We start from the raw sequence: 24356 nt of genomic DNA on the forward strand, positions 1-24356 counted from the left end.
ACGAGACCACAGAAGGAAAAAAGCAGGAAGTTCTAATGAATGACCCTCTTGTTTCTATGTGTTCTTATCTGCAAAATAAAAAAGGGAGAAAACAATTGCCAAGATCTGCTACATCTGCACAATTGTCTCCAAATTAAGTGTATATCCATGTTCTATAAATATCAGTAATTCTTCTATAAAGCAAAAGTAATTCCTCAATTCAACTGATTTTTTTTTTAGCTGCCAGTTTTAGAGACTTCCCAGGAGATATTGGCCTGAACGTGCTATCTCAGCTATTAAATAAAGACGGGATATTTTTATTAAAAAAGCCAAAGCACCCACTTGAGACTCAACAACTCGGACTGGAGATAACAACCCCTGAGTCATGTAACATGAATTTAAAGTCACAGAATCACAGAAACACAGAATGATTTGGGTTGGAAGGGACCTTAAAGACGATCTAATTCCAATCCCACCACCACCAGCAGGGAAGTAGCTGCAATTACTGAATCTTGCCACAGTGTTGCAAGTTTCTGATGGCAGAGCATTCATCCACCTCTGTGCAGGACTGTGCAGAAGAGAACCTGCCTGAAGGTTCAGGTTCCTCATGGGTACCATCAGGAGGACAATCTCCTTGAGATGCACCCCCCTCAGAGGGCTGTTTCCCAGCGAGGACTCAAGACTGAGCTTGCACTAATTAACACCCTACACCTGTGTCTCAGGTTTTTTCCCATATACAAATCAAAGGTCTGGATTTCTATGTCTTTTCCTCTGGGGATTGCAGGGGGATACAGGATTTGTCTCTTCCCTTGAGATGCATTTTGAGATAGGCAGCTGAAAGACGACTACTACAGCACCACGTGGTTTTGGGGATGTTTACAAAACCGCAGAAATCAGAGCTGTCTAATAGAGGGAGAACGCTGAATTCATTACGCCTCCAGGCTGGGCTTGGCCTCAAAGAAATTTCAGACGATGAGGATGTTACAAAACTTAGTAGGACATTAAAGCCTTTCTTCTGTGGTGTCAGAGAACCCGAATTTTGGGTTGGCATTCAGCCCTTCCCTTTGAAAAAGCTAAGCCTCATCACAGGCTTTGCATGCTCACAAACGAGGACCACACTGGCACGTCACAGCATAAGGCAAGAGGTAGCGCAGTGACCCGGCTTTTCCAAAGCAGCCAACATGTGCCCAAGCTGACATGCACTCCTGGCAGCTGACTTTTCCAGGAGAAGGGCCCAGCAAGGTCTGGAAAACCACTTTCCAAAGCATCTCACACAGACTTATGAGGAAAACAAGACCTCCCCCAGAAGCAGTATCTATAAAATATTTCTGTCAGTTTTTTATAGGTTTTCCCATTTCAGTAGCAGCACATCCAGAGCAGGGAGGTGAGCCACAGCTTCCCGAGGTGGCTGGTGACATTGGCCAGGGAGGGACATGGACTCAGGGCACAGCTTCCTGGGCTGATGTATGAGGTGATGCTGGGACACCTCAGCTGTGTGCACATGTGCTGGGATGGATCCAGGAGAGGTGCCCCTGGATGTGATAAGGGATGGGGAGGTACATGCAAGTGAACTGGCACCAGGCTGTGTGTGGCTTGGCCAGCTCAGAGATCTCAGAGGTTGTGGCAGCAGCTCTGCAGTTATCAGCTCCAGCAGCTTCTTGAAGCAAAGCTGTGTTGATGGACATAGCATGGGAGAAGCGTTCAATCCCTGTATCTTCCAGCTAGTTCATCTTTTCCCCTTGGGCCAGCTTTGTGCTGGCAACCAGATATGTGGTTCCAAGTCCCTTGGTTGTGGCAGACAGCTTTCTTCATCATGCACCTATTCTAGCTCGTCTCACTGGGGGGATTCCTTGGCCTGGGTTTTACCAGTGTAAGAATTGCACTGAGTTTTGAGATAAAATCAACTGAAAACCTGTCATTGATTTTCCTATGAGCATTAATTCACTCTGTGTATTTTAAAACCCTGTCTATCCTGAGTGAAAGGACCCATTCTTGCAGCGCACTTTGTTACTGAAGAGCTTTATGTGACGAAAAGAGGAAGCAGCATCTTTTATACATCTCTGCGCAATGAAAAGGAGGTGATGTCTCACAATACTTGTGATAGCTCTTGGTATTAAGGACAACAGTTTGCAAGGCATCATCTCCACTGCCTGGCAAGGACTGCCTGCTGCCTTCACTATGCTCTTGGCTTACACCAGCCCATCCATCACCTGCCTTTTTAACTGGCAATGATGAGGAAATTATGCATGTGAGCAGCCATGTGCACCACGGGGTGTAATTTCTAACATCCCATAGCAAACATTTTTCCTGGTGCTAGCAGGTGTTTCAATCCTTCATCTGGACTTTTATGAACTGTGCTGCTGGGTATCTCCCTCCAGCTGCTCCCACTATCTCCCTGTCAGATGTATGCCAGCTGAAAACAAACAAACAAACTCAAATAGGGAAGGTTTCTAGGTCATCTGGAGCAGTTTGGTGGGCACTGCCATCACCCTGGAGCTTGGCCTTAAAGGCTGGTAGAGGGAAAGGCATGAGGGTGGTAACAAGACCAGCTGCTGGCTCCTCAAGCTCCCTCAGACTCAGTGGGTTGTGTTTGTGCTCAGGAACCAGAACAGCACAAAAAAACTCACCATGGCCAGGCAGAGGACCCTAAGCCCTAGGGAGGGGTGAGGCAGGACTGGACAAGGGGATCAGCTCAGCTTCTGTCCCTCCAAGTTCATACTGGCCTAAGCTCTACCCAAATAGCAAGGCAATACCCCCCCTCTTCTTCCTGCCTCCGAGCAGAGCTGCCCACAGCAGGTAACATCTCCCGCAGGGCTTGTCCCTGCAGCTCAGAAACAGCAGTCACAAGTGCTCAGGCTCTGCCTTCTCAGGAGGGGTGTTCGTGACACATTTTTCCCACACAGCTCAGTGCTTCATAAAATACAAGCAGCCTCTGAGCACTCCGAGGAGGTGGTGGCTGTTGTATTGCGTTCTACACTGAGAAGCCAAGGCACAGAGGTGTCACAGAGCTGGCTGCAGCCCGCTGAAGTCACTGGGAAAGTCTCCTACTGCTTCAGTGGGAATGTGGGTTGGGACCTCTAGCCTCCTCCAGGCAGGGAAGCCCCTGGCAGGGATAAGCAGAGTTTGCTGTTGCACAACCAGGGGAATGGCACCTCACTGAGCAGCTCTCCAGAGTGTGAGAGGACTCCACCTTAGAAAAGAACAGTGGGGCTGACTGACAGCAGCACCACTTCACATGGCACGTGTTCTGCATCAGTGCTGGCCAAGTCCCTTTCTGCTCACCATCCAGCCTGGTAGAAGATGTTTATTCCTAGAATCAGGGGGGCTTTATCAGCCAACTTGGACCTGCAGCATCTCCCCGTGCAGGGCCACACAGAGCCCTGTTCAGCCTGGAGCTGCAGCTCTCTCCTGCTCTGGTCCTGAAAAGGACTCAGGGTTGGACTGTCTAAGGAAAGGGCTCTGGGCTGCCCCCCAAGCTTCTCATCAGTCTCCAAAACAACCCTCATCTCTGAGCTGTGTCAGTCCCAGAAGCCACTCTCAAAAAAATAAAAGGTCAGACCCTGTAGTACCTTCAGCAGCACTGTCATCACAGCAGTCTGCAGTGGATGGTATTTTGGGGTCTGCAGCCATTTAAAGTCCCCTGCAATTACAGACATGGAGTCCTGAGTCTCCCTCTGAAACAAAGCAAATCCCTGATTTACAAGAAATGGAATACAGAATAACAGGACAGGAGTTAACTTTCCTTATTTCTTTTGCTGTAAATGTTCCAGATCTGTTCAAGGAAAGTATCCCTCAGGGTTTATCAGAGTAGCCACCACAAAGGAGAACAAAGGAAACACCAATCATTTCCAGTAAATCAAAAAATGACAAGCTTTAACCTTCAGAAGAGAGCAGATTCCTGCAAAGGGTTTGGCTGCTCTGTCTTTGAATTTCCTTTTCCCCAGTCCCAGTTTCCTAGCAAAAGTTTCCTCAAACAATAGAGATTGGCATCAAAAGAAGATGGAAAAAAAAATGAAAAGAGCCCTCCTTTTACAAATAGGCTTGAAATGGAAAGACAGGGCTTGTCACTTGGGAGCAATTGGTCACTCTCGGCAGAGCTGGGGCCTCAGGTCAAGCACCATCACCTTGTTGTGCCCCAGGGACACAAAGATGTTTCTTGGCCCTGTCTCCCTTCCTTTGTATGAGTAGGAGAGATGTTAGAGGACTGGGAAGAGGCTGCTCATACTCATACCTCATGGAGCTGTGACTCTGCACACTGCAGCAGCCACCGCAAGGCTGGTGAGCCACCAGAAGGGTCTGGGGGTGGGGTGGGGGGGTAAACACAGCCCAGGCAGCACATTCCAGGTGCTCAAAGAAAGGCATAGGCTTCCTCAGGCATGTGTTGCAGTCAGGTACAAGCTCAGGAGGATAGGGTGGTCCATTGAGAACTGTGCACAACCTCACCCTGCTCGTCTCTGGAAATAATTCCCTTTGCAGTTTTGCACAGTTCACGTACATCAGCATCTTCAGATGTAAAACAGACTTAGAGAGGTCTCCAGAGACAAAAACAGCTAAATGTAGATATCCTAAAAATGAGAGACTGATCCAGACACCATTCTGACCCTCCTTTCAAAAAAATGCTGAGCAGCACATGCCTTTTATCCAGCAAAAAGCTATGGGAATTCAGTCCAACCTGAGGATGCGCTGGTTTAAAAAACAGTATCACCTAAATCAAGGGGAGTAAATAAACCACACAGCTGCACACACACCTGTGACTGTCACAACAGACAACATGCAAGGGTATGGAAGCAAGAGATTCTTTGAGAACTGCAGATGTTAGGTACAGCTCTATAATTGCTTGAGTTGCTGTAAATCTAAACTCAAGGCCCTCTTCTATAGAAGAGGCTCTTCAAAACCCCACAGAAAACATTTAAATCCTTCCTATTTTACCCACACGTTTTTACCTCACCTATGAAGAAAACATGTATCTCAGACCTTCTTTTCTGGGGAATGAGACACGATCAGAGAGTCACAGAGTCATTAAGGTTGGAAAAAACCTCTGAGATCATCAAATCCAACTGGTGACTCATCACCACCTTGTCAACCAGACCAGAGCACTGAGTGCCACATCCAGTTGTTTCTTGAACACCTCCAGGGATGGTCACTCCACCATCCATGTGGAATCATACCCAGGAGAGTACAGGTGTCTGAGTACAGGTGTGTGATGGGTTGGTGCTGTGTGCTAGCTGCTCCAGGGACTGTCTCTCCTGTTGTGTTCAGCCCTGGCTGAACACAGAGGGGCTGCAGCACAGCCCTTCCCATCCCATAACCCTCTACCACTGAGTAGTGAATCATCTCAGGCCAACCAGGTGTCTAAGCACCTGCCAGAAATCAGCTTAGCCCTGGAGGACACAGCAGACATCCATGGGAGCTGATGGAAAGTGTGTGCAATGGCAGTAACGTGCATTCACCCAGACCTGCAGTGCAGCAAATGACTTCACCTGCAGCTGCTCCCACCGGAGCCCATCTGCTGTTCTCCACAGCCACCACTCCCACCCACCCAGTGGGTCACCATGGCTGGGGTGAGCTCTCAACAGGCTCATACCATGCATGTGTCTCTACCTTCCTCAGACCCTATTGTTTTACCATCTTTTAATCTAACTGGGCAGTTAATGGCAGAAAAAGTTTGTTCTGGAGCGTCACTGGGGAAAATGCCATTGCAGACTACAGCTGAGGCAGGAGCTGTAAAAGGGTAAGTGTGTGCTGCTCCCAGGAATGTGCACCAACCTGAATAACAGGGTGTGCAGAACACTCTGCTTAGACCTTTGCTGAAGCCAGAATTTGAGCAGCAGGGACAGCACAGGCAGACTCTTGGCAGCTCATACAAACGACTGTTCCGGGTCTGTGCAAAACCCTGTGTGCCTCAGACAGGGGTTACCTGCTCTAGGTGAACCTGCGTGAGCAAAGGGGTTGGACCAGATGTTCTCCTGAGATCCCTTTCAACACCAGCCATTCTGTGATTATAGCAAAGTGAAACTTCAGAGATTTTTCCAGTTACCACAAATCTTCACTCAAGGGTTTATTTAGCAGAGGGGAGAACTGGTTTGCTGAAGTGGAAGAAGGTGATAAAAGCTACAAGAAAATCATCAGGTGAACACCTCAGCCACAAATGCTCCTGCTGAACTGAACTGCTACCAGGATAAATGAGCCAAGGACATGAAAGGCTCATATTTGCTTCCCCAGAGAGGCCATGGATGTGTCCCTGGGAGAATTAGACTGTACTGACATTTCCTTATAAATAATCATGCATTTGCCCCCCTTCAACAAGCCAGGCCATCGTAATTATGATATCCTGAGCACTGATGAGCCCTTCGTGCAGCCTGTTTCACCAGTTCTGTGTTTGAGAAGTGACTCACTAGCACATTATCACCTTACTGGATTGTGGCTGCTGCAGCCGCTGCGCCTGCCAAACACCCTGGGGGACAAATCCTTCCCTGTTGCTCTGGCATGGGCCCTTCCAGCATATATGGAGGTGTTTTCAGAATATTCTTGCTTTAGAGAGGAAAATATTATGGGTTTACATTTGTGCCATGCTCATTGCAACCACTGGGAGAAGGAGGACAACACACTAGTCAGGGTCACTGGTTAGGTAGGAGCACATCCCTCTTCCCCACATCTCCAGGAGGAGAGGATTCAAGGATGACTTTCACCTACCCAGCATCGTGCTTTGAGGGATGGTTTCCAAAGACACCTGAGCTTCCCTGACCCATTTGCCATCTGTGTTGACTGTTCACTGCCAGGGTCAAACTGCTGGAGGGTGGTTTCTGAGCTGTGGAGCCATTACAAGTGATCCATCCCCACCAGCTTCTCCACAGATGGGAGCAGTGACCACTTCATTAATGTCAGGTTTCCAGAAGGCCCAACAGCTCCAGAGAAAAGCTGTTCCCAGTGTTATAGGTGCTGCAGCAGGTTGCAGGTTATTTGCAGGAGAGTAGGAAAAAACAGGAAAGGAACTTGAACTTCCTTTGGGTGATTGACTGGAACACAGCACCCTGTCTCTGGAGTCTGTTCTGATAACATTCTCTGAGATCGCAGCTGTAGGAAGAAAATGTTGTGCAAAAGCTCCCATCCTTTGCTTTGCAGATTTTCCCAGTACAAAATTCAAACTGCCCATCTTTCAAGCTCCATCACCCCAAAAAAATCTGCCACACACTCATAGGTAGCTCACAGGCTCTGGATCCACTAAGCTTAAGAGAGTCCCACTGGAATGGCATTACTCACACAAACCAATGCTACTCACTGAGCAGTCTGCAGCAGTGGGCTGCCAAATCTCTCCTACACTTGTCTCCTTATTCAAGTGGAGTTTGTGCCCGGGGTCAGTGTGGAATTAAACTAACTGAAGTAAAATAAAACCTCAGGAATAAGCCAGGCTTATAGAGATAATTTGTTAAAGCACTAAAGCAAAGAGGCACTTGCTCACTACACTTTGGCTTTTCTCAATAATTCTGCTGGAATTAGTCATGCTCCTCTACCTAGCCCTGCCTTTCTGCTTCAGTGAGTCCTCACTGACAAAATGCTGACTTTTTCTCTGCCAAGAAATTAATGAAAATGAGGTGAATTCTCTGTCTCGATGTTCAACTACAAGAAAAAAATCCATCCTACAAAAGTAACAAAGCTTTTGTTCATATACTCTGAACTACTGCATAAAGGAAAGGCTTTTCTTCAACATTTCACATGCTCCAAAATCAGTTTCACTGTTGTTAAATCACTTTTGCTTTGAAGATGGTCAACTTGTTCATGTTTCAGTTGACTCAGAGCAGAGTTAATTACATTAATGAAAACCAGAGTACACCACAAGCCTTTTCATCAGGTCCACACTGAAAATCTGTACAGCTTTGAGTTTTTGCACAATGTGCTTGCCCTGCCATTCCATCAGCTGTTTAATTAATTAGGACAACTTAAAAAACAAAACAAAGAGAGGGAAGAACATGCATCCCTTTGATTAGGGAGCCCCAGGTACATGCATCACTTGGTTAATGCTCCTGTGGGTTCTGTTGAAAGTGCTGCTGCTGACCCAAGGTCTCACAGGCTGCAGCTCTCGTGAGTGTTCACAGGCAATAAAACCCAACACTGGTGACATTAATTCAGTGTTCTTTTAATCTTATCATTCTTTCCCTCCAGGTTAGCTGTAACCCAGGTCACTTATATAATCAGTTCACAGACTTACATACATGGGAGGAGCCGGCGGGAGGGTCGGAGAGATTGAGGCTTCTCATGGAAGGGGTGGCTTCTGCCCCTCCAAGTGTAGGTAAAACCCTGCCCCTTAAGTTTTCTCTATGCCAGCAAAGCTGTCTACCACAACCAGCGTGAGTGAAGAGTAACTGCTTTCATCACACCACTGCTTTGCTGTGTGGAACACACCCTGAGCAGATTTGAATGGTGTGAAAATAAATAGTAATATTTAAATTAACCAATTTATTTTTCTCCAAACAAGACAAATTCTCAATGACTGTGCTCAGGTAGACCCGAAGTGATGCCCCTGAAGTGACTGGACCACATTTTCCTTCACCTGTAGCCAGGTTCGTGGCCATGGCTATACATTGTCTCCAGGTGTCCAGTGACATACCTTGGAGCAGGACACAACCTGCAGCTACCCCAGCTCACCCTGCCTGCAGTGGCATTGTCTCTTTCTTAATCTTTAAAATGGCTGGTGTGGAGAAAGGATTTCTACTAAGGAAATGCTAATGGGGTAAACAAAAAAAACCTCTTAAAATTATAAACAACAACAACAACAATAAAATAGCACACACACAGCTTGTCATTTTATATAGATGGAACTCTGAGCTGTGGGAGTCTTTCAAATCCCACCCTTAGAACTACTAGTTCTACAACCCAATTTCTCCTATCCATATATGGGAGATATACAGGAGAACATGCTGATGTTGTTCCCTGTGACTTATCCTAGCCTGACATTATTTTTCAAATATTTCCTTTGGAAATGCAAGGCTTTTGGTCATGGGGCTGCAGTGAAAAGGGACTGAAGAGGGAGAGCAGAAGCTGTGAGTAGCTCAGTATGTGAGGACAGGACACTTGTGTCCTCAATAGAGAGCAGACCCTTTGGGAGCCCGTGCTGGCTCCTTTGATGTGCTGTGAGCATTTCAGATAGGGCCACATCCAAGAAGAGAGGGCCAGGGCAGCTGCCAGGTTTATGATTTCTAGGATGAGGACGGTCTCCAAGAATAGTCCCCTTGTTCTCCAAAGACCATCAGATGAAGCCACAGGACGTGAGGGGCAAGGGGAAACACAGAACAACACACAGAATATTTATATGTAATCAAAAGCACAAAGATGTGCTCCAGCCTCTGCTCATGACTCCAGGGAAGGGCAGAAAGTTTGACATCTGGTTATTTACTTTGTGCCTGCCATGCCCTTCAGACTGAAAACTGACTGGAATTAATGGGCTGAGAGTCACCAGTCAGAGACATCAAAGATCTCTCCTCATGGGGATGGAGAAAGCTGCAGACCAACCTGTTCCCTCTGTCCCAGCCAAGGGCTTTCCACTGTTTGCTCACCTTGCCACCGAGAAGAAAAACTAAGATGGCATTTAACCCAGGCAGCTGCTAATTAGGAACCATTGTCTTACATGCTCCTCATCTCTGATGCCTTTAATTACAAGGTGGGGCCCTCAGCTCCATTTGCCTCCTCCCAGGATAAGGAAAAGTTGGAGAGAGTTAAAACATCTCACCTGGGACAGGTTTCCTTGCGTGACTGAGTACTGTACGGACAACATGCCAAGTACAGATCCACATCTCCGTGCTCAGCTGTGCCTGCACATGTGCTGCCCCTGCATACCAGGCCTGGGTTAACTTTGCTCCAGTTTGCCCCTTTCAATACAAGGATGTGGCTGGAATGCCAGGACTGGAGACACACAGCAGTGCTGGTGTGTGGCATCTCCCAGCCTCTGTGTCCCCTCCCAGCTCTCTGCCCTCACCCTGATCCAGGCTCCAGGCACAGGGTACAAAGCACTCAGCAGTGCGAGGTTCAGATGGCTGCAGCCCTTGCTGCTCGTTCCCACCTTTATGCCCTGCCAAAACGTGCCTATAGCTCCCCTTTCCTACTTGTTTTGATAAAACTGCCCTGGGAGTCCTGCAAACCAGAGAAAGAAACTGGTCCCGCTTGCAGAAAAGAAGCCTCTACTCCAGTTCACAGTCAAGCCTTGGCACAGAACTAGGAATAGTATGGTGCTTCCAGCAAACAGTTTATGACATAAATCTACTGCTTTAAATCAGTCTTCAGGGCAGCTCATTGTGGTTGAGTGTGGTTTGGTCAGGAACTAAATAAAATGCTTCCAATGCCAACGAGACACTTTGCACAAGCATCACCAGCCCTTGAAATAAAAAACCCTGACCAGAGCACCTGTGCTACAGACCCCGGGCAGTTCAAGAAAAACACATTTCCAACCCAAAACCTAAAGATAGAAAGCATGCACTTGGAAAAGGGAGCCCTAAACATATCCTTCTGTGGTAGGCAGGATGTGGACATAACCCACAATTGTCAGTCCTTGTTCTTAACACAAGGCATTCATGCAACTTAGAATTGGTCCTTGGTATTAAACTGAAGTCTGTGCATACTGTTACGGCTAAGACAAGACCAGCAACCATGCCAGATCTTGATTTTATCATATTGAGGACTAAACACATGTAATTATTCTATTCCTAACTAAATACTAGGCTGAGCAGACTGGCTGCTCTCGTTCCGAGCAGTAAGTGTGGATGTAACCCTGTCCCACAGATAGATTAATATGGGCAGCAGAAACTGGTGGTTCTAGGGGACCAGGTATTTTCCAGAAAACAGCCTTACCCTCATTTGCATGAGATTCAAATTGACTCACAGAATTAACTTTATATACCTATATCCATATGTGTAGTCTGAGAATGTGACATGACTCCCACAACAAAGGGCTTTTCTTCCAAAGCTTCTCATTTTTAGTGGAATTCAGAAGACCATCCTCTCAGCCAGTTCAACCCAGCCTGGGATGGCTGATGCCCAGCAGGACAGTGGTGAATATTAGCCATTCTTCAGGTGCTCAGGCCAGTTTGTGATGGGGGAGCAAAGGCAGCGCCGCTCTGAGCGGGGCTGTGCCAGACCAGAACACCTGGGTGGGCAGAAGGGTCTCGGTGCTTCTGAGCATCCAGATCAGCATTTTGCAGAACTGCTTTTCAGAATTACTAAAGGTACAATGTTAAGGTAGTCAAACATTCAAAAGACAGGTGGGTGAGCTAAAATGTGTGAAAAAGTAAGAGCTGCTCTCATTTCTGAAAACAAGGCACCTTGTATTTGGCAGGAATACTTTGGCAGTGTTTCAGATGTTTTCCCTGTGGTCATGGTTTACAAAAACATCCACGCTGGCTGTAGTTTTAATCTTCACTCTAGAGAAGAGCCACCAACTCACTACAAAAATTCCTATGCCATACAATCTTTGTTTCATGTTTCTTTTCCTGTTTAGAGACAGAGAATTTTCCATCTGCCACTGCTAACAAATCCTAACATACCTTCCCCATATTAAAAGCTAAAACAAGTCCCTTTGATCTTACCCTCTCCCTACACTATTCAAGCCTTTGCATCAACCAGCAAACAAAACTGTCTTCTGGATGCCTGGATCACCTTTGCCCTTTGAGAGATCTGTCAGAACAGAGAACAGCAGCTTGCACATCTGCACATCTGTGAGAGAGCAAGAGCACAGGGATCATCGACTTCAGCTGTAGGTGAGGGTTTACTGGAAGTCACGTGCATCAGGATAGAAACTCCATCAAAGTTCACAACTCTTCGCATAATGACAAGAAGTGGTTCTGTGATACTGAAATAGTGTATCTATCTGGGTTTTCAACAGGAAATCTATTTTGGAACCTAGAAGGAGGACTCCTTAACCTTCCCTCTTGGAAAGAATTGTTGATGATCTCACTGCATGGCTATCAGTGTCCTGGGCCAAATACTCCTTATGCTCTTGGACTTCTGATCAGCTAACAAAGCAGATGCATGAACTAATTAAAGAAGCAGAGTCTGTGTTTTCTGCTTCTTAGAGCTCTATATTCAGTAGCTGGTACATGACACCTCGTGAGCTGATGCTTGTCTGTCTGTGATCTAAGATGAAAGAAGCATTCACCACATAATTCAGGGGGATGGGAGACTGAACACTCTTTGCTAAGGCTGTTCCAGCATATGGAGAAACAAAATCAATTGCAGAATCCCAGATCATGGGCACTAATTCTCAGGAATGCTATTAGGAAAATAACCTGATCTCTTCTGGCTGGAAGTATTTCATACCTGAGATGACATCACCTGGAATTTGTAATATGATTTTGCAAGAGGACAGACTCTGCCAGCAAGTTCCATGGGCCTTTTCAATCTTTATTTACAGCAGCATATTTAATCCTATAACATATTTCATTGGAGGCAAGAAACTAAAACAAAGTTGCTTTGGCCTAACACAGAAAAAAGAGCATAAGTAATTTCAATGCCACTGGCCTGTCACCTACTTACACTCTCAAGAAACTTTACAAGGCACACGTGAGTAACATCATTAAAAACAAAGCAAACTAACCTGTAATTTAGAAAAGAAACTTTCTCTTCTCTAAGTAATTTATTAACCAGTTAAGAATATGTCAAGGCCTTCTTAACTATTAACAAACAAGTTGTTGAGACTGGGACAGAATCCCAGACCAAACTGCTCAATTTACTGACATGAGAGTCTGAAACTTATTGCTCTCCTTGTGCAAACATTGATCTGCAGCTGCACACAACCACCTCTCCCCCAAATCTCCAGGAGGAGCTCAGAGCTTGAGGTCCTGCTCTCTACAAACATTCTGCAGGGGCTATTCCCAACACACCAAGATAACGCAGGAATAAGGCGGCTATAGAAACTTGAGGCAGATAAACACCCAATGAGGGTGACATTCCCATACACCCAGTACTGAGAAACACATTTGACTGAGAAAAACTATAGAATCATGGAATGGTTTGGATTGGAAGTACCTGAAAGATAATTTCATTCCAACCTCCCTGCTCTGGGCAGAGACACCTTCCACTAGACCAGGTTGCTCCAAGCCCCGTCCAACCTGGCCTTGAACACTTCCAGGGATGAGGCAGCCACAGCTCCTTTGGACAATCTGTGCCAGGGTCTCACTACCTTCACAGGGAAGAAGTTTTTTCTAATATCTAATCTAAACCTACTCCCTTGTCCATTTTCATACAGAAAACATACAACTTATCTAGTAGGAAGCCAACAGAAATTACATGCATGGTAGAACAAGTGCTGGGAGAAATAATGACCAGGAAAGCAAACCTCTCAGCCTTAAGTGGTCACAAATACTTATGGTTGTGGAAGACAAATAACAAATGGCAACTGAGAGAAGTGACTTTCCCACACCAGGTGTGCAGCCACCTTCTCCATCTCTGGGAGCTGGGCTCTCAAATCTGCTCGTGAGCAGCAAGTTTTCCACAACTACTTCAGAGGCTGGGAAAAAAGGGTTGCATGAAGCAGACATTGAGGGTATAAAATAAAATATAATTGGATAAAATAAAGTCTAAATAAAATAAATAAAATACTGTTAAGGTTGGATAAAATACAGCCTACATGAAAAGCAGGCGTGCTGAGTTTGTATCACAGCTTCTGGAGAGGTGGGTGCTCCTGCTTGTCCCTGGCTCCCTGTAGATGTTTTTGAACATGGTGTCTCATTTTTTTCATATTCTCTAGACCTCCCTCACATCAGAATATAGGAGTCTTTAGGAGAAGACCACCTCTGGGTACACATATCCTGCTAAATTTTCCATGTGGTTACAATTTGATTCTGATTCTGTGTCTTACAGCTTCCCTCTCTGACAGTCATTGCAACCAGAGTTTAACTCCACTTAGAGGTGAGACTCTGGGCCCATTTAAGAAGTTCTACAGGAGAATCTTTGTAGCCACTTGGAACTCTTTGTGCAAAGACTTCAGAAGTGGTGAGGATTAAACTCCCCTACTAAACCTTGCTATTAATATTTCTAGGTAGATGTCCAGCTGTGCTCTGTGGAACACCCCCGTGGGCAGCATCCACAGAGATGGAAGAATCTGAGAACCTGACAATGCAACCAGCTGGCCCAGTTTCATTTCATGTACAATAATTGCTTGTGTGAGTGGAAAGAAAAACTAAGTGCAATTTGTTTATTGCCAGACATATGTCTCTATAAAATGAAAGGACTCAGTTCAATACAAGACTCCTTTGGGCAAGGACATGGCATTTAAGTTATGTCTGTGGGCACAAAGCACATGTCTGATGTACCATAAAAATAAAGATGTTCTCTTATCCATTATCTACAAAACGCAAAAGAATCAGCATTGCTGGAAAACTGCATTTTGACATTTCCTTCCCTCTACCACTCTCATGGGTATCCTTTGGGCTGGTCCCAAATTAAAGATGAAAAACATTCTCTGCCTCTTCCTTTTCAACTTCATCTTAGGATTTGGAAGTTTCTGTCCTCCCTCATGGGGCATAAATGATCTTTGACGTGCATGCCCTCTTCAAAGCCTGTGTTAGGATAAGGATAACCACTGTGCTGGCTGGTAAAAATCTGGTTTACTTTGTCTTGTCCCTAGAAATTTCAAACAATGCTCTATTTTGGACACTGAGAATGTCTGTGGTAGAAAGCTGAATTTTCATGCAGTTCCAGCTGTATCTGAAAACTAATAACAACAATCTGGAAGGAAACCTTGCTGCAAGCATTACTGGAAGGATCTCAAGCAAACTGGATCTTTCAACACAATAAAAACAAGCCAACTCCCAGCTGCAGGTGGAGATCAGATAAGAAAAAAAACACTGTGAGTAGAAAAAGCTTTTACATCATCATGATTTTTTTAGTGTGGTTATCTTAGGTTTCACCTCCAAGTGGACATAATCATTTGTGTTTGCTTTCAGGATCCTTCAGCTGAAAAGTGCCCAGCCACACTCCTCTCGGAAAATAGGTTTTCCTCCCCACCGTCTGGAACGTGCTCTTCTGAACTAGGAACAATTACTCTTCTCCCCATTGATTTCATCCCTTTCCACTTGAAAAATATCAGCTTGTGCAACTTCCTCTCTTGCTTAGGGGCCACATGCCAGAACAGCTCTGCCTTGTTTATCTCCTTTTCCAAAATCAGCATCAATACTTCCCATCAACACTAAGGACACCCTGGAAACATGACTTCTTCACCTGTAATGCATGTTCTGCTCTGCTTGCAGAGGAGAGTATGAGACCCAGAGGGTCCCAGTGAGTCCTTTTTGGACTATAGTGATGGTCAGGAGAGAGTCTACCAGGTCAGGATGCTCTCCAGCCCTGTTCAAACCACAGATCCTATAAACTGCTGAAATCACCCAGTTATATTTTTCCTATATGTTGGATCATCCCCTGGAATAGAGAGTCAGTGAGTGGGACATAGTTGTTGTGGAGGCATAAGGTGATCTGAAATCAAGCTGACAATTTTTGATAGTTTGGTAAACACGTGCAATGTGTCAACCCAGACGAAAGGAAGGGAGCAATTGGGGAACAAAGCAGTTGCAGTTGTTTGTACAGTTATTTTCTTAACAGTAGCCACATCTCCCATGTGCAGTTTCCTCCCTGGAGTAATTTCATTCAGTGAAATAAATTGTCCCATTGACCCCAGGTGCCTACACAGACTGTGCATCTGGCTACACTATCTACAGCTGGAAATATGGATGGACAGGTAAAAGGCACACAACTCCAAGGAATATTGAAAATAACCCTCAACGTGTATGGTTCATCTCCTTCGCAAGAGTTTGTTTGCCTCATGGCCATAAGTGTTAAAAATGTCATCCCCCTCTTGCAGAAAGTCTTTCAGAGAGGAGAATGCCAGTTGAACACACAGGAAAAGGCCAAAGTTTCAATTGCCAAAGTCTCATGATTCCTGAGGACAGAGTCTAAAACCAGCTGGAGCCCACATCCTGCTCCCATCCCATCAGGATTAACCCCAAGAGCTGTTCTTCTCATTGGAACCACCTTTTGTTTTGCTAACGGGATGAAAAATGAAAAGCAGGACGAATGTCAGTGTATTTCCACTATTTTCCTGGATGCTGTTAGAGGTTAATTCATGGATGTGGGATTCAAGAACACCATATCAATCCCAAACGCAATCTGCAGGGTGAGATTGGAAGGGAAGGTCTAATTTACAAAGCTGGCTGCATCTGGGATCTGACCTCTCATTTGGAGATCTGAGAGCTACGTTGGCGGGCAGCAGACCCGGCCTTTCTTTGGTCTGATAGCACAGCACGTAAGCATGAAGGCAAAGAAAGCTCACAGCTGTTGTTACGGAGTAAGAAGAATCTGGAAAAGCAAGAAATCTTCCCCCACACACACACACACCCCATCCAAGAGGACTTTGTGCTCATTAAGTCGGAATTTGCTGACAATTTCCAAAAGCACGGGGTGACCTGGGGGACAGCAGGCAGCGATACTGATCACCTTGCTGCCTTAGTCACATCTGACTCTGCTTATGAACCATAGGATTTTACAAGACCTAGTGCAAGATGATCTCAGACCATTCCCAACGTCTTCACTGAGACAAATCTTTTTGTGATGGTACTGATATCCCTGACTCACGTCCCTGCACAGGATGTTTGAGTGGCTGTGCAGCCCAATGAACTGCTGACCCCACCTCCCATTTTCATGAGCCTTAGTCACTTTATTTGCAAGAATTATTTACAAGAACTGGTTCAGTTCACAAATCTGTACAATTGTGCAAAGCAGTCACGGAGGTTTGCTTGAGACTATTTATAGTTATAAATAGTTCATTTATAATTACATCAGGTACTCAACAATATCACCCTTCACTTAGGACCCGAAGCAATAATGTTCACATTTCAGCCCTACAAACATGGAATGGTCTGAATTGGAAGGGACCTTAAAGATCATTTCATTCCAAACCCCTACCATGGGAGGGGACACTTTCCACTATCCCAGGTTGCTCCGAGCCCCACCCAACCTGGCCTTGGACACTTCCAGGGATGGGGCAGCCACAGCTTCTCTGGGCAACCTGTGCCAGGGCCTCACCACCCTCACAGGGAAGAACTTCTTCAGTTGCAACTCTAGTTCATCTGCTCAGGGATATTTTGTATTATTTGAGAATGGGTCTTCTCAGTGATACTGGTATTTTTATGCCCCTCTCTGCCTGGTGCACCATAAACTTCTGGCCTCACAGTGCACTTCACAATGTTAGCCTGTCATTGAGACCTCTCTCACAAACACCACACTCCATCCTGGTACATATTAGACTCTACACTTAAGGTGTTGAAGCCACATTTGGATTGGAAACCACTAAACAAGAATTTATGGTAAGGAAAACAACTTCAAATCACCTTAAAGCACCAATCACATGAAAAAAAACCTAATCTGTCTCAAAAGCAAACTAACAGCAATGAAACCACGGAGGCCCATGAATACAATTAACTTGCATTTAACTTGCACATGCATTTGCCAGAATCACACAGCCATGCAAAGCTGACATACCTTTTAGATCCCCTGTTGAGAGTCTAAAAATCCAGACCTTAGTTCAGAGAGCAGATTGCAGACTATTCTCTGTGTTATTTTTACTTGCTTTCTAGTAAGAGAGATCTTCATCCATCAAAAGAATACCCTTTTCTACACATATTTATCCCTAATCCCCTGCCAGGGCTTCAGAAAGCGTTGCTGTGGAGACTGGTGAATGGTCATAAGCTCCAGCATGGCACAAAGAAAAGGACTGAGGTTGTGCTGGCCTCCATTCCCACTGTAAAAAGCTCTGCCTGTGGGGAAGGAGGTTCTGGGCTGATAAGCGGAATTTGGGGACCTACCAGCTGCTCTCAGATGAGCCCAGCAGAGGCCCAGAGCCCAGGGCTCATGGTGGGATAAAACCTGCACAGCTGCAGCGGTCTGAGCTAACCCCCCGTGGCACGGGGTTGGGCTTGGATGATTTTAAGGTCCCTTTCAACCCAAACTATTCCATGATTCTGTGATTCTGTGATTCAAACATCCCTTGAAGATAATCCCAGACTTTACACTGGTTTCACTGTGCTTTGAATGACAGCAAAAGGCAGGTCTTCTCCTCCACTCCAGTGCTTTAAATTACTGAGTTTTTCCTCAGTGGAAGAAGAAACCTAATTAAATTCCCCGTTAGGAAAGAGACCAACATGGGTTCTAAAACCCTCTCAGTCTTTTGTGTGAAGATGCATGTCTTTACCTCTGTGGTGGTGTTCAGATCTGAAAAAGGAAAGGGTGCAAAAAAGATCTTTTAAAATCTGATTTCAAATCAAGACCCATGATCTTGTTACCAAGGTATTTAGGATGTTAAAAAAGACAGACTTCTGTGGGTGGAAACGAGCAAAAAGATCAACTGAGACTCCAGTTTCATGTAGCTGTCTTCAGCAGAAGATAGCATGAGAGAGGAAAGAACTCTCCATGCAAGGAATACAGAAAATGAAAGCAAGCTGGCTGGGAAAGAGAATGATCTTGACACCAGAAGATCATCTGCTCCTTAACAGTGGGCTGAAGGCTGTACCACTTCTTTTTAGGAATTGTCATAGACTAGGAAGTATCTTGAATGACCTAAAAAGATATGTAAGTATATATGCATATAAAATATATATATACACACACACATATATATACATAGAGAGAGGATATATATAAGGATAGATCCCTGCAGCCTTTAAGGCTTAAAGCCAACTCACTTCCTGCTGTGCTCAGTCATTGAAGCTCCCCAGCACTCAGGACTCCAGACTTGCTAAAATTGGGTAGCTCCAGATCACCATTTTAACTAAATCCTATTTTCTGAAGAAGCAGAATGCATCTGGGAACCCAGCTGAAGAGCTTCCTCTTCTCTTGGCACACAAAAGTAGCTCATGGGAACCACAGGTCCCATCTTGGATGTTCCTAGATAAAGGATGCAGTCTACAAAATGGGATCTGTTGCTTAGGTGAAAGTCAAATTCACGTCAAAAGCAGAAGCAGCTGTCTTGTACAAGAGGAACTTGTGAGCCCCCACAAACTCCCTGATGCAGCCCTGCCTCACATGGGTTTGGGGTGTCCCTAGCTCAGATCATGGACATGTTTCAAGACTGGAGTGGCATAAGTACCAGGCTGCATCCTGAGACAGCTGCAAAAGGCCAAAACATGAACAGGTAAAAACACACCCAGTCACAGATTCATTTTCAGTGATGGACCTGCTAGTTGGTCATTTCAAACCTCAGCTCCTCAAAGCACAAACTGCGATTGGAGACAAAACCATGCTATTCACAAGCCCAACGCCTTTGTGCTACAGTCAACAGCAAGGGTTGTCAGAGGGGTAGAGAACAGAGCCTTGCAACCACCCAAGACATTTCTTTATCCATGCTGCCTTTCAGAAGTGCTGGTCCTTTCTTCTCCAACATAACCCTATCCCACCCAACTCTATCCCACTGTGAGCAGAAGACTCTTTTTCTCCCTCATCCATCTAACAAGTTTTGTGCATGGCCTTTCTTTCTCTGCATTTTGTCTCACAGGTGCAACTGCTCCAGACACTCAGAGATCCTATTGCTGTGATTTCTTCCTCTCAGACAGCAGATATTGTGGAGCTGAGAGGGGATTCCCTCCAAGCCTGCAAGCCAACACCTCCATGAGACTCTTCCTCAACAAAAGCCAGGCAGGGGCATCCCCTCATGCCTCTGTACTGCACAGCAGTGTCTTTGCAAGGATGCAGCCCCACCACTGCTCTCCAGAGAGCACAAAGCCAGGTTTTTCAGCTCTGAGGGACACCCTCTCCTTGATTACAGAGAGATGCTGTGAGAAGGAGTGAGGACTAGGGAAGACACATTAAAGAGATATGACCTCATTGGTTTTCAGCCTGCAAATTCTGCAGTCCTCAGGTCTGACAGGAAGGAGAGTTTCTTGTTCCCTTAGTTCCCAACCTGACAATAAGACTGACATATTTCCCCCCCTCTTTAGTGGCCACATTACCTGGCACTAATGTGTGCTGTCAGCAGTAGCTCTGTTACATGGCAGAACAGTGGGAATATCGAATTCTCCCCTGTTTGTTCCCCGCCCCCACCCCCCTTCCCTTCTCTCCAAAACACTCACATAATTTTTTGCAACATAATCTTATCTCCCTCCTGGGCAATGCTATCAGCTGTCATCCTGCATCATGTGCTTCTGCCTTAGCTGGATCACTTACACACCCCACACCACTTTCCCCAGGTCTGTCACAGTTATTAAAACCTCATAACAAGCTGCTTTGCATTTAATCCCATCTGTCATCAGATCCTGTTTAAACACCAAGAATTACCACTTTAATGCGACTACTTCCTAAGATATGACAGCTTTCTTCCACTGATCTCAAGGAGTTCTGCAAGAGAAGCTGAGCATCCCTGAGCCCCTTTCTCTGTATGATAATTGATGCAAGATGAAATAGGGCAGCCCAAACAAAATGAACAATCCAGCACACAAAATCTTAAGAGACCACAGTTCCAAGTCTCAATGCATGCACCAGTAAGAAGAAATCCCCTTTTCTCTAGCACAGGAAGGACATGGACCCATTAGAGCAAGCCCAGAGAAGGCCACCAGGATGATCAGAGGGATGGAGCACCTCTGCTATGAGGAAAGAGTGAGAGAATTGGGATTGTTCAGCCCGAAAAAGAGAAGGATCCAGAGTGACCTGATTGTGGCCTTCCAGTACCTGAAGGGAGCCACCTAGAAGGATGGAGAGAGACTATTTACAAGGGCATGAACTAACAGCACAAGGGAGAATGGCTTCAAACTGACAGAGAGTAGGTTTAGATTACATGCTAGGAAGAAATTCATTCCTGTGAGGGTGGTGAGGTACTGGAACAGGTTGCCCAAAGAAGTTGTTCCCATCCCTGGAAATGTTCAAGGCCAGGTTGGATGGGGCTCTGAGCAACCTGGTCGAGTGGAAGGTGTCTCTGCTCATGGCAGGGGGCTGGAACGAGATGATCTTTCTGGTTCCTTTCAACCCAAACCATTCTGTGATTCTTTTCATCCCCACAGAGAAGTGGTGTCAGCCCACGTGAGCACTCCCACCCTGTGCCTGCAACACAGCCTGAAGGGGCTAAGCATTCAGGCCCCCCATCCCTAGGGCAGAGCATAGGGCAGGTTGCTGAACAAGCCAAAAGCACGTCATTTCGTAAGAGAGGATGAAAAAAAATAATTGGGAAAGTGTATTTGTTATTATTCATTAAATGTACTGGAGCTGCCTTATGTGCTAAATGTTCTTACCCTGATGATCTTACCACCTAATTAAAGAAGACTGATGAAGTATGATAGAAGCAATGTGTTAGTACATCCAAACTACTGCTAAATAGAGGCAAAGAGAGCACACATATCTATTACCTACATGAAATACAGACAGCGCATGCAGTTCTGTCAGAAAGCCAGCCCTGGCCCTGCAGATCAAAACACTCCTTCCTCCCTTTGAAACTCTGTGCTTGGATGACACATTAGCAATGTCTTCCTTGCCAAACTAATTACCTGCAGTGCAGTGCAGGCCAACTGATTTGCAGAGTCCGAGACTGCTGGTCGGTGAAAGTGGTAGCTGACAAGTACTAAAGCTGGGGAGCTTTTGGTAGAAGTTGTCCCAACAGAAATGCTGGCCTGGGGACACTTTTGGAATTGAACTTGAATCAAGCTTTCTGGAAGGGCTTATTTATATTTACATGGGACGATGACACCAAACATTGGGATACCACTAGAGAGCTGGTTCTCATGGAGTTTTCCATCCTACTTTTAGGACATTCAGGCTGTCCAATGGTCCAAAGTCCTTTGAAGGAACTCCAACTCTGTAGCTTTTGGGTTTCCTCCAGAAATCAGTAGGAAAAAACAGGGAAAGCTCAAGTTACAACTCCAGTTCCCAATACTCCCTCCAGATGAAAATGTCCAGGTTCTGTACTTAGAAGACTAAGTCAGAACCTGTGTATCATAACTTCAGCCAAGGAAAGGAGTTCAGATTCATGTTTGGCTGTTCAGTCCCTACCCTACTTATGATGGTGTATTAATTGCTACATGTACTCAAAATGCTAGGCATGTAAGTGTTAGATACCACTGCAGTGAAATCCTTGGCATCCGTGTCACTGGCCATAAATCTTGTGAACAAATTCTTTGCAATTTAGCTCCTACTTCCAGCCAGACTGGAGTTCCCAAAGGACAGTGTCTGTCAGGAGTTTGACATCAGAAATGGCAGACGGTTATGAAAATGGAAACAACTTCAAGAAAAGCCAGCCTAGTTTGTTGTTTGTTTTTTTATTATTCAGGCTTCTCAAGAAATTTAGATTAAGGCCAATTCATAGGTCTGGGCTGGTTCCTGCTTTATCCAAATCTCCTTGCCCTAACCATGGCAAAGGGGCTGGACCCTACTTTCATTCACTTCAGAAGATGGAAGATCAAGTCCATCAGTCACATTAAAAACCACAAAACATGTTAGATCTTTGGAGTCCGGCTCATCAGCCATATCCTAAACAAGAGTCCATCCAGCTTCAACGATGTTTGGACAAGCCAAATCACTGTTTGATATTGAAGCAAACTATTTGATGGTTCAACAGCAAAATTCCTCTGATTGCAAGCAATACTGAGTTGCCAAGTTCTACACAAAAGAGCGCTGTGTACGACTCGTCTGACACAGGGATGGGATGGGACACCACCTGGTCCTCACCACGCAGCCTTTTGCACATGGGAGGGAAAGACCCTCTCCCCTACCTATGAAAGGCAGGGAATGAGGTGGCAGCAAGCCAGGAGAAGGATTTGGGGGAGAGGCTGCAGGGCAGGTTCGACCAGCTTGATGCTGAAAGACAGAAAGAAAGACGACCAGCTGGCAAGCGCGTGTAGGTGGGGAGAGTCATGTTGTCCGTGTTTGCCAAAGGGGCAGAGAATAACACATGTTCCTGTGTCTCAGTGAAAAGGGAAGTTCCCAGAAGCTTGCCTCATCTGTCTTTCTATTCTTAACCCTTCTCTGGCACCCTCTCAAGTCTGGGTATTGGGAGAAGATCTGCTCTGCAGAAAAACGATTCGGGAGAAGCAGCCCTCCGGAGTCCGGCAGCGAACATGCCGCTTTTGTCTCTCCAGCACCAGAAGGGCGATGGCCAAAATGGTTTTACCAGTATGATGGCACATGAACCAGCCCCAAAAGCCTTGTTTATTGAGAAAGTGTTACAGATCTAAACAAGGTATAACTGCTCTGAGCGGGGTCCTCACCTCGGCCAGTGCTCTCCCCCCTCCATCATCCGGGTAATGCTCCAGTTGCTGGTCCCTGGCTCAGTGAGTTGTCCCACACATTGTAAAGAACAATACAGTGTTATAGAGAATGGAATGACTCAGATAAATATTTACAAAACCAAAGGAAGGTGCATTGGCTCGGTGCTTCATCTGATCCAGTGCAGCATTGTTAAATGGGAGATGTTAAACTGTGCCCAGCAGCGCCTTCTGTGTGAAGATATATCCATCCCCTGGTCAGAACTACCATCTGTAGATATCTAAAGGTCTGATTAAATGTGTCCATGCCCCAAAAGTCCTTCTGGCAGCATGGATCCCCCTTCTCATCATGCTTGTTCCTGCCTCCTGGGCTAGCAGCAGCTTTTATCCCACAAGCACAGATCTTGCTGACCTGGCTTTGAGCAGAGGTAGGACTGAAAGGTCTCCAGAGGTCTGCCAAATTTGGTGACTCTCCACTGCTGTGAATCACCTCCAGGTACTGACTTGCATCAATGCCAGAGGAACGCAAACCCCCGGGTCTGAGATTAAAAAAACCTAAAACCCATTTAAAATTCTCAGGGCAAGAAAGAGGCTTTCAAAGCAACAGACTTGAAAGATATTTTTTCTTCTGGGAAACAAATATTCTTCTCTCTCTGCTTTCCTTTGCATCATTCCCAGGTCACTGCTGTGTGATACTGTCATGACAATGAGTCTGACCACAAGGGCTGGCACAGTCCGTGCTCTACTCCACCTCGGGTTTAGGACAAGCTGTAAATCTGGAGCACAGACAAGAGGTCATTGCTCTTTCCTAAATTCCCAGATGCAGCACTCAATGAAGCTAAGAAAAAACCATGGCAGGACTGAGAGGAAAACTCTTCCCTGCCTTGGAGGGTAATTTCTGTAGGAGCCAGCCCAGCCTTCAGGGGTTATGGTCGTTCAGTCTCTGGGTTAATCCCAGTTTCTTTTTCATATTGAATGGAAGTTTCCAGCATTTGTCATTCCACATTGGAAAAATGTAAACTGATCTCCTGATTGGTTTCTCCTTAAAAGCTTGGAGAACTTCAGCTTCCTGCAAATCAGCTCCCAAACCTGGGAGGGACAGGAAGATTGCGGCACCGTTATAAAGTTAACAAATACAAAAGCATTTTTCATCTCTAGACCTAA

The 24356-nt window shown here is 45.7% G+C and overlaps 1 long non-coding RNA gene across 7 annotated transcripts in view; it reads right to left on the reverse strand.

Annotated features, from left to right (window-relative positions):
• The window catches only part of LOC126638554 (uncharacterized), a 1011613-nt gene that overhangs the window by 343280 nt on the left and 643977 nt on the right, over nucleotides 1–24356 (reverse strand). Inside the window, exon 1 of one of the 7 annotated variants that reach the window (XR_007628622.1) lies at nucleotides 13037–13057. The exons of the other annotated variants lie outside the window; for them this stretch is intronic. This is a non-coding gene — a long non-coding RNA (uncharacterized LOC126638554). Of the gene's footprint in view, nucleotides 1–13036; nucleotides 13058–24356 lie in introns of those variants that run through there. 7 annotated transcript variants of the gene reach the window in all.

Source organism: Myiozetetes cayanensis, unplaced genomic scaffold (genome assembly GCF_022539395.1).
Source record: "Myiozetetes cayanensis isolate MyiCay16 unplaced genomic scaffold, myiCay2020 scf17, whole genome shotgun sequence".
Classification (NCBI taxonomy): Eukaryota; Metazoa; Chordata; class Aves; order Passeriformes; family Tyrannidae; genus Myiozetetes; species Myiozetetes cayanensis.